Genomic DNA, 11,819 nt, shown 5'->3' with positions numbered 1-11,819 from the left:
ATGAAACATGAGACCAACACTTTACATGTTGCATTTCGATTTTTGTTCAGTGTAGTTTAGAAATGCTTGTAGACTAATTTTGTCAGCCATGTGTCTCAGGTACTGTAGTATATCCAGCAGAGGGGACACCTTGTTTCTACATTTGTAGAAAAGTAGTGAAAAAGTAGTGAAAAAATCAAAACACATATGGAATCATGTACCTTACTAACCCAAAAATGTTTCAAAAATCCAAATATATTTTAGATTTTAGATTCTTCAAAGTAGCCACCATTTGCCTTGATGCCAGTTTTGCACACTCTTGGTAGTCTCTCAACCAGCTTCACCTGGAATGCTTTTCCAACAGTCTTCAAGGAGTTCCCACATATGCTGAGCACTTGTTGGCTGATTTTCCTTCACTCTGCGGTCCAACTCATCCCAAACAATCTCAATTGGGTTGACGTCGGGTGATTGTGGAGGCCAGGTCATCTAATGCAGCACTCCATCACTCTCCTTCTTGGTAAAATAGCCCTTACACAGCCTGGATGTGTGTTGGGTCAGTGTCCTGTTGAAACTTTATAAGTTCTTGAAATTTGCTGGATTGACTGACCTTCATGTCTTAAAGCGGCAGGGTAGCCTAGTGGTTAGCCTAGTGGTTCGAGTGTTGGACTAGTAACCGGAAGGTTGCAAGTTCAAACCCCCGAGCAGACAAGGTCTGTCGTTCTGCCCCTGAACAGGCAGTTAACCCACTGTTCCTAGGCTGTCATTGAAAATAAGAATTTGTTCTTTAACTGACTTGGCTAGTTAAATAAAGGTTTAAAAAAAAGCTGTTAAGCTGTTCTTGCCATAATATGGACTTGTTATTTTACCAAATAGGGCTATCTTCTGTATACCACCCCTAACCTTGTGTAAACACAAATGATTAGCTCAAACACATTAAGACGGATAGAAATTCCACAAATTAAATTTTAACAAGGCACACCTGTTAATTGAAATGCATTCCAGGTGACTACCTCATGAATGTAGTTGAGAGAATGGCAAATGTGCAAAGCTGTCAGTCATCAAGGCAAAGGGTGGCTACTTTGAAGAACATAAAATATATTTTAATTGGTTTAACACCTTTTTGGTTACTACATGTTTCCATATGTGTTATTTCATAGTTTCGATGTCTTCACTTTTATTCGACAATGTAGAAAATAGTAAAAAGAAAGAAAAACCTTTGAATGAGGAGTGTGTCCAAACTTTTGACTGGTACTGCATTTTTTAAATGTGTGGTTGATGTATTTGATATCTTTCCATTCCTTCCATTCCAGCCATTACAATGAGAACATCCTATTTTAATGCTCCTCCCACCAGCCTCCTCTGATGTACGGAGACCTCAAGTTACTGTAGGATTCAGCTCATAGATTTGAGCCTTTAAAAGTAAATCAGATACTGCAGTATATCCAGTGGAGGGGGCAAGAGACTCTGCTGCCACTGAAAGTTATGCAGTCTTCTAACCAGGAGATGGCGCAGCTTCCCCAAAACAACAGACAGGTTCAGCCATTGTACCAGCCAGGGAGCATATGTGTGCTTGTGGGGGTCTCTTTTTGGGATAGAAAACACACATTTTTTGTCATGACTGCTCTTTAATTATTTGTTATTTTATTTTAAATATTTTACTTATCACTTGTTTTTCTTAACTGCATTGTTGGTTAAGGGATTGTAGGCATTTCACGGTAAGGTCTACACCTGTTGTATTGTTGCATGTGACAAATAACATTTGATTTGATTTGAAATTCTTTGATGTGCTTTTTAGGGCAAATAGTTAACAAATAAGGTCCTCTGTAGAGAGTAATGAACCTGTTCAGGAGTAAGAGGTTTTTATGTTTGTTCAGTTGCTCTCGTCCCTTCATCTTGCTCCCCTAGTTTTGGTCATCAATTGAGGTTAATTGCAATGCTCACTTGGAATGAGGAAGCCACTCTAACTGAGGAAATGACTCCAACCTCTGTCTTCTCCATCATTATCAAGACAACAGGTCGGCCCCTCCAGAGTAGCCTGCCTTCAGCTCTTACATTGGAGTTACTGACAGACAGGGGCCCATGTAGTCAGCAGTGCATGGGGGAGATCAGCCACTGCTACTCGGTGTGCTTACCCAATGCCAGAGAGAAAGCCTCCCCACCCCCCCACCCTCCAGCTCAAAGCCCTCTAATGTTCTAACGGTTTGGCCCATTGATGTGGAGGGGCTCTCTTTCTGTGTCATGTTAGGAGAGCCCTGGATCATGTTTGACATGAGGGTCTGAGAGGGCTGATGAATGCTCAGTGTGGGTGGGACCATCAGGTATCAGAGGAACATGCCTCTAATGCTTGGAGTAATTCACACTTGGATCAAGCAATACATATAATGGGGTTGGATGAGGCAGTACATATAATGTAAGTGTTTGCACCTGTGAATAAAACACAAGGAAAAAAGCTACAAACACAATGATGTATTATTATAAAACGTATATATATCTTAACTTTTTATCTTTCTGTAGTGTTGTAAGAGGCACCGGGTTCAGACGAGCCCCCAAAATTCAACCTCGGTAAAAGCAGGGGCTTCTATGAGGTTACACTTCTCTTGAATCTTACAAATGTTCCTTCTTCTCATGTGCTTATACCCTTTGTATGATTACCCAGAGTCATACCTACAGTACATTGTACCAAGAGGCTTCATACCTACAGCAGTTACACAATACCAGATATTACTCAAACTTTGTGTGGACCACAATTGAAACATTACTCATTTTACTTCAGCGAGCTTTGGAAGAGGATCCCCACCTAATGTCACAGTTGTTATGGAGGAGAAGGAAGTGGAGGCAGAGATGGAGGACACACACAAATGTGGGACTAGAAGGGGAAATGGATTCATTAGGCTCCAGAGGGGACTATAGTATAAGCTCATAGCCTGTCTAGACTCGCGGTAGTCTGGTAAAAAACTCTACACCCTCTTAGTGTAGGCTACATGTCATAGCCACTCTTTGATTCCACAGCCTGTCTCTATATTTCTCTTGGGTACTGAGAAAACGATTGCATTTCAAAGGCTGCTTAATTTCAATTCCTCATCTGTGGCTCTCCATAGGAAAAATGAGCCCCCTCAAACTGAACTGTGACCTCCCGTTGTATTCCTCTCCCTCTGCCAACAGTGTCAAGTTATCTGTGTTCTGTCCTTGAGAATCAGATGATGACAAGGCTTGACAGAGGAAACTGACACTTTCTGGTCATGGTTATTTTATGCGTCTGATACAGCCGCCAGGGTAATCCAATAAAAACCTTCTCACCACAGCGAGACCAGCTTATTTTTTAAACTCCCAAAGAAGGAAAAATAAGGTGTGACAAAAACCTCATTTTAACCAGTAGATGTGGAAAAATGCCTCTTTAAGGAAGAGCACCCACCTGCTAGTCTTTGAACAGAAAAGGCCAGCGTGTGCTACTGTAGCTTTAGCTCTGAGAAAATATCCCAGCGCAGATGGTGCCAAAAGACAGAGACACTCGAACCCCTCTCCCTTGGAGAATTACTCCACACACACTGGAGCTCAGGGTGGATAAGGTTTGGCACGCCCCAGGCTTCGCATGAACCTGTCCCAACTTAGGCCTTTTCCAGTCACCAAAAGCCAAAGACAACCTTATGATGTTGACTGGGACTTCATCCAAAATCTGTCCTGCTTCGGTTGGCCAAACTATCTAGACGGAGACTAGCCTCAGCCCCTCCAACCCCTACACCCTCTCCCCATCCTCTTAGCCTTCCCTTCCCATCCTGCGGTGTCTGACATGCTCGCAGGCATCTGGGGAATGCCACACAGGGTTGAGGCTGGACGGAGGCCTCTGTGGCACCGCGTACCTGTGGAGTGGCATGGCGGGGCTTTGGGGGTAATGTGGCTGGCGCGTGTGCCACTCAGCAGCCCTGTCTCATGTGGCTGCAGACACACAGACTAATCCACTCACTCAGTGATGAGAAGGCCCGATATGGCCCGTCTGATGGATCTGATGCCTGCTGCCAAGACTCCGACAGAGGGAGTTTGGCCAGACAGCCACATAAGGAACACAAAAGTAAAGGAATTTCTGAAAGTTATGGAACTTAACCCAATCTAACTGACATTGTAACTCATTCTTACTGAGTTCTATAAGGAAGAAAAGAAACGTTCAGCTTTTTCTGAGACATTGGGCATATTCTCATATTCTTCTAACACACACAGGTACACACATGCGCACGTGCACTCACACTTATCATCTGTCCCTCAGTCCATTCAACGTAATAACTTGGGCTGTTTTTGTAACAAAACAAGACCCTAATCCAAAACTCAGGGAGCTGTGAATGGCCCGGAACAAAATGGCAGACAAATGACAAGGATTAGAGTAGGCCTGTGAAAGACTGAAGGGTTTGCTATTGATCTTCGGTGGTCCTGGGCTCTCTTTGGGCTTTTATGTCTGAAAACCCCACTGGGTAAGAGCATGCAGGGCCACTCCAGAACCCCCTCGGCCACCGAGAGACACAACAGCCACAATTAGTTTCAGGGGCTGTAATAGCAATTCAATAAGCGCTTTAAAATTGTGCGCCTTCCCTCCTCCCTTTTCGCCTACACTGCATAGATCGGTATTATGAGTGGCAAGGTTTTCTTTCTCCCGCCCACCACAGTTCTTTTCACTCCTCTGAGAGAAAATGACCGCACAGGTTTCAAAGGTCCCTGAAGCTTTAGGTCATTGTCGCTAAAGCAGCATGACTTGTGCTCCCATGGATTTTGGCCAAGGGCCTTCAAAATGGGCTTTCTGGAGCATGTATTGTTGCTTGTTTTGTCCCCTAGTTGCAATTAATCTGGAAGAAACCATTTTTAGGAAAGTTTTACAGATGACAAAGCATGTATAGATACAAAAAAACAAATTAGACAATAAAAAAATCACCTTTGAGTTCAGTTATCTACATACATTATGTGTCTGTAAAATAGGCAGACAGATGTAACATACCATTTGCTGTTGGAGGTTGGAATCATTCCCACAGTACTGCCCTAACATTTTGAGGTCAGTACAGAGCTCTGCTGTAAAGACTCATTAGAACATTGAGGTTATGAAGTTAAATGTAGGATGTGGCCCACTAACTGATTTTGCTTATATTTTCTTTGCACTTTGCCAAACCATTAAACCACCCTATATGAGTGCATCAACACATAGCATGCCACTGATCAATCTCAGAGAAATGTGGTGGTCCTGACTTTTTCACAACAACATTGCATGACTCCTGTCCTCTCATTAAAGTTCTTTCAGTCTTTTGTTCAGACATAGCTGATCAGACACAACCCATATTTAGGACCAAGCACCTGTGCATGTGGCATGAACAGGGCAGAGGAGAGGGGGAGTGGGAGATGTCTTTGGAAGGATATCTATTCCCATTCCCTTTTACTATGTTTGGCGCATTCCACCTTGATTTTGTACAGCGTTTTGGGTTTTTCTGCTGATCAAAGGCCATTGCTTTGATGAGCGCTGCCAAGGGATCCCTCTTGTTTTGTTGGCGAGTGCACTGACAGGACAGTAGAGGAACAATGGTAATTACAGACTCCCATTTAGTGTCCCTGCGCTCTGAGCTGCGTCTGGCATAAACAGGCAGCCTCACCTTAAAGCCAAGAAAGAAAGGAGAAATTCTTGGACTGGTAGATGAGTGGAGAGGTGGAGACACTGACGATGAGGCGAGCCATTCAACAGAACAGGCAGAAAATGGGATTACTTTACTTTGTAGTCTTGCATGTTTTATAAAGTTCCTGTGCCTGCTGAAGAATAGACCAGGATGCATTAGTTGAGAAACACCTGCAAAACTACACTTACTTCTATGCTTACAGTTAATAATATGTCGATTGTCTACTAAACTATATATCTCCGACTTAACTGTCAATAAAATAGAGAACCTCAGTGAAGTTTGTGTTTTCCACTATTTCCAGGAACATTCCCAGAACATTAGCTAAAATTCCCATTAAGTTCTAGTTAGGGTTTTATCTGACATTAGGATGATAACGTCCCAAAAACATTCATATAACAAAATATATATATTTTTTATAATAAATAAATAAATAAATATTTATCCTTGGAATGTTCTCCTAACATTCACTAAAATGTTGTGCCCCTCATCTGTAACAACCACCAAAGTACATTCCCCAAAAGTCCTTGTCAAGTTTCCAGGTAGTGTGATAACACAATGTACCAATAATATCCTCCCAGCAAACCAAAATTGGTTCCGTGAAAGTTCCCAGAACATTCTTTAGGTAGCGGAACATTTTCTCATAACATGTATAAAACATTCACCTGATGTTACGCGTTCCTATAACACATTTGATCTGTTCTATAGAGGTTCCCAGAATGTTTCATTAGATTGTGAGAACAGTCGGTTGAGAACATTGTGGCGACATCACAAAATATATTTTCTCCAAAACACAAAAACTTTCCAGTTGTGCGGGTGATTATACAATGTTTATTTTAGGGTGCAAAAAACATTCACCAGATGAATATTTCCAGAACACATTTCTTCTGTTCTATAAAGGTTCCCAGAATGTTTCATTAGGTTGTCAGAACAGTCTGGTGGGAACATTGTGGGGACAAGAGATATATTCCCAAAACACAAAAGCTGTCTAGTTTTGCTGATATTCAGATAATGTTCTATCAGGTGGCACCAAACATGGCTTTGATGTAGCAGGAATGTTAACAGAACAGCCTATCTAAGTTCTTTAAAGGTTCCCAGAACATGGGCGTGGGAACAGTCTGGGTACATTACAAAATATAGGTTCCCAAAACACAAAATATGCTCAGTTCTCCTAACATTCATACAATGTTTAAGTTCCCTTAATGTCAGAATGAAATAAGTTTGTTTTTATGAAGTTCATAGCATATTTGTTTTAGGTTGAACATAATACTCCATTAATGTTCACGCAAAATACCTTGTCTTGGACATCATCAGAACATTTCAAGGACATCTTATATTTAAGTTTTTCCTAATATTAACACAACATTTAAATACATTCCCTTCATCTTTCTCTCTGGATTTAATGGCAAATCTCATTTGAGGACTGTATTGTAGTTGATGTAGAGACACATAGGAATTTAATTTCAGTCATAGATCAGCATTTAATCTTACAAACACACGTTGAGTATCTGAACATTCTTTATTTCATAGGACATCTTCGTCTGTAGGATTCATTTGAACAACATTAACTCATACAAACACAACCATGTTTTTTACACTTCATATATTGACCATCGGCACAGGTGGAGTTTGAACCTGCAATGTTTGGTACCTTGAGACAGGTATTTTATCATCTGTGCCACCAGGGAAGCTCTTGTACATCCTATTTTTTTCAATATATAGCCATGGAAGTATGGTCAATCAGGAAGTCCACGCTTCTTTTTTAGACTTCTTAGACGTAACTAACCCAGGTATATACTGGTAACTGGGTTATTCACCATCACTTAACCCATCCTCTTTATATGCTGCATAGAGAGAATGGGTGCCGAAGGGGATGGCTGCCGTTTTATGGGCTCCTGCTATTTTGTGTGTTTTTTCACATTGTTTATAACTTATTTTGTACATACTGTTTCTGCCACCGTGTTTTATGACCGAAATAGCTTCTGGATATCAGAACAGTGATTACTCACCTCGAACTGGACAAAGATTTTTTTCTTTAACATGCCGGAGGCGAAGGATAAGGCCCAAATCCCTGTCATGCGCATTAAGAGGAGACGCCGATACAGGGGACGCAGATCCGGGTGCCTTGTGAGATTTAGTTGGCGAATTGGTAACCCACTTACATCATCTGTCTTATTGGCCAACGTGCAATCATTGGAGAATAAACTGGATGAGCTCCGTTCGAGACTATCCTACCAATGGGACATTAAAAACTGTAATATCATATGATTCACAGAGTCGTGGCTGAACGACATCTTTGGATAATATACAGTTGATTGGGTTTTCCGTGCATCGGCAAGACAGAACAGCTACCTCTGATAAGACGAGGGGTGTTGGTTTGTGTCTAGGTAGTGTACCGCATGATTAGCTGTAGACCACACTATTTACCAAGAGAGTTTTCATCTATATTTTTCGTAGCTGTCTATTTACCACCACAAATCGATGATGGCAATAAGACCACAACGAATGAGCTGTATAAGGAGTATACCACATCAGTCACCGGCTTCATCAATAAGTGCGTTGATGATGTTGTCCCCACAGTGACTGTACGTACATACCCCAACCAGAATCCATGGATTACAGCCAACATCCGCACTGAGCTAAAGGGTAGAGCAGCCGCTTTAAGGGAGCAGGACACTAACCCGGACGCTTATAAGAAATCTCGCTATGCCTTCTGACGAACCATCAAACAGGCAAAGCATCAATATAGGACTAAGATTGAATCCTACTACACCGGCTCTGATGCTCGTCGGATGTGGCAGGGCTTGCAAACTTATTACGGACTAAAAAGGGAAGCACAGCCGCGAGCTGCCCAGTGACACGAGCCTACCAGATGAGCTAAATGACTTCTATGTGTGCTTCGAGGCAAGCAAAACTGAAGCATGCATGAGAGCCCCAGCTGTTCTGGACGGGTGTGTGATCACACTCTCCATAGCTGATGTGAGTAAGACCTTTAAACAGGTTAACATTCACAAGGCCGCAGGGACAGACGGATTACCAGGACGTGTACAGCGAGCATGTGCTGACCAACTGGCAAGTGTTTTCACTGACATTTTCAACCTGTCCCTGACCGAGTCTGTAATACCTACATGTTTCAAGCAGACCACCATAGTTCCTGTGCCCAAGAATGCCAAGGTAACCTACCTAAATGACTACCGACCTGTACACTCATATCTGTAGCCATGAAGTGCTTTGAAAGGCTGGTCATGGCTCACATCAACACCATCATCCCAGAAACCTTAGACCCCCTCCAATTCACATACCGCACCAACAGATCCACAGATGATGCAATCTCTGTTGCACTCCACACTGCCCTTTGCCACCTGGACAAAAGGAACACCTACGTGAGAATGCTGTTCATTGACTACAGCTCAGCATTCAACACCATAGAGCCCTCAAAGCTCATCGCTAAGCTAAAGACGCTGGGACGAAACACCTCCCTCTGCAACTGGATCCTTGACTTGTTGAAGGGCCTACCCTTTCCCATGTGGGAAAGGGTAGGCAACAACACATCTGCCACGCTGATCCTCAACACGAGCACGCCCCCATTCACATCGATGGGGCTGTAGTGGAGCAGGTCGAGAGCTTCAAGTTCCTTGGTGTCCACATCACTAACAAACTATCATGGTCAAAACACACCAAGACAGTCGTGAAGAGGGCAAGACAACGCATATTCCCCCTCGGGAGACTGACAATATTTGGCATGGGTCCTTAGGTCCTCAAAAAGTTATACAGCTGCACCATTGAGAGCATCCTGACTGATTGCATCACTGCCTGGTATGGCAAATGCTCGGCATCCGACCACAAGGCACTACAGAGGGTAGTGCGTACGGACGATTACATCACTGGGGCCAAGCTTCCTGCCATGGTCCAAGGCACTGCATCGCAGTGCTAGCTGTGTCACCAGAGACCCTGGGTTCGAGCCCAGGCTCTGTCGCAGCCAGCCGCGACCGGGAGGCTAATGGGGCGACGCACCATTGGCCTATCGTCATCCGGGCTAGGGAGGGCTTGGCCGGTAGGGATATCCTTGTCTCATTGCGCACTAGCGACTCCTGTGGCGGGCCGGGCGCAGTGCACGCTGACCAGGTTGCTAGGTGCACGGTGCTTCCTCCGACACATTGGTATGGCTGGCTTCCGGGTTGGATGCGCGCTGTGTTAAGAAGCAGTGCAGCTTGGTTGGGTTGGGTTGTGTTTCGGAGGACGCATGACTCTCAACCTTCGTCTCTCCCGAGCCCGTACGGGAGTTGTAATGATGAGACAAGGCAGTAACTACAAACATTTGGATACTACGAAATTGGGGAGAAAAAAGGGGTGTAAAAATAATTTTTAATTTACAAACGCAGACTATTTGCTTTGATGCTGCTGCTACTTGCTGTTTATTATCTATACATAGTCACTTTACCCCTACCTACATGACATGTACTTATTACCACAATTACTTCAACTAACCAGTATCCCCACACATTGACTTGGTACCGGTACCCCCTATCTATAGCTTCGTTATTGTTATTTTATTGTGTTACTTAAAAAAAAAAACTTTAGTTTATTTAGTAAATATTTTCTTAACTTTTCTTTTTCTTAAAACTGCATTGTTGGTTAACGGCTTGAAAGTAAGCATTTCACGGTAAGGTTGTATTCCTTATCTCAGCCAATCGTGGCTAGCGGGAAGGTTCCTGTATTTTTCCATGGCTAAACCGACTAGGCTAGTAGTTTAACAATGTTATTCATATTTACAGATGACACACAAGTGTGTTATTAAGGTACATCAATGTTCACATGTTCCAGAAGGAATTTCTGCTCAAAAACTCATTTTAATAATACATTTAAAAAAGCCTCTTCTGTGAAGTTGTGACCTAGCTTCTTGAAATGAGTCACATATTTACAAGGTATCCAAGAGTACGAGTGCTGATCTAGGATCCCTTTTGCTTTTCAGATCATGAAAAATAAGCCAGGGGGGAATCATTTTTTTTTAACGGTCAATTCTCACGCAATGTTTAATTTTTTTACAGTCTAAATTCTGCATTTGACTGGATTTAGTAGAGTATATCTAAGCCTCAATTTCATAGTTTTTCCCTGCCTAAATAAATATGGTTAAAGAATTATGTAGGGTTGAACCTGCAATTTTCAGATCTGCATTCATATCACTAAGCCTCTGCACAACCAGGGGATAGCTGTGGCCTTGTGGTTATTTAAAAAAATGTTTTTATATGTCAATAAGGACACAGAACAAATTATTTTAAAAATCCCATCCTCTTCATACACTGTATTTTTAGAATTTCCTTTCTTTATCATGTGTTGAACGTCTTATGAAATGTGATTTTGAAATTGAGAAAAGGTACAATTGTTTTCCTATTTTGTTTTAAGGTTCTGAGTCTGTTCTGACTCAGTATGAAAAAGTACGAAAATGTATGCACTCCCTACTGTAAGTCGTTCTGGATGAGAGTGTCTGCTAAATGACTCATGTAAAATGTACTTAAGAAGCATATGAATACACAAGAGTACAAGTTATTTCAAGGAAGCTCTATCCAACTAAAATCACATTTCACAAGACGTTCAACACGTGATAAAGAAAATAATAATCAAATACAATGTTGCAAGAATGCAGCATATTAAAGGATTAAATTAAATGTATACCATTTATTTGTATCGTCAATTGCTCACAAGGTCCAACCAAAACTTGACTTCCACTTTTAACCCAATCTCTCTGAATCAGAAAAGTGTTGGGGGCTGACACATTGGGCACCGTTGTTTAATGTGGGTTAACTGCCTTGTGCAAGAGAAGATGGACAGATCTTTCATCTTGTCGACTCAGGGTTTCAAATGAGCAACATTTCAGTTACTGGCCCAATGCTTTAATGACTAGGACACCTGCCTCTATGAAAAGGATGGGAACATTTGAATAACTCAGAAATGGTTCTTTGTCCTTATTGACCATATTTGACTGGGGGGAAAACACAAGGCTGCAGCTGTCCCCTGGTGTTGCAGAGGTTTAATGAGCTCTCTGCAGTGCTGACGATTGCATGTTTTTGTTGGGGAGGGGTTACAGGTAGAATATCCATTTCAATGATATATTCAGTTTGTATCAAATGTACCTGTGGGCTGCTACTCAAAAGAAAAGTAAGAAATACATAGAGTTTAAGTAATAATACATTCAGTATAAAC

Source organism: Oncorhynchus nerka, linkage group LG24 (assembly GCF_034236695.1).
Source record: "Oncorhynchus nerka isolate Pitt River linkage group LG24, Oner_Uvic_2.0, whole genome shotgun sequence".
NCBI lineage: Eukaryota > Metazoa > Chordata > Actinopteri > Salmoniformes > Salmonidae > Oncorhynchus > Oncorhynchus nerka.
The sequence above is the reverse complement of the archived record's forward strand: the minus strand, read 5'-3'. Positions refer to the sequence as shown.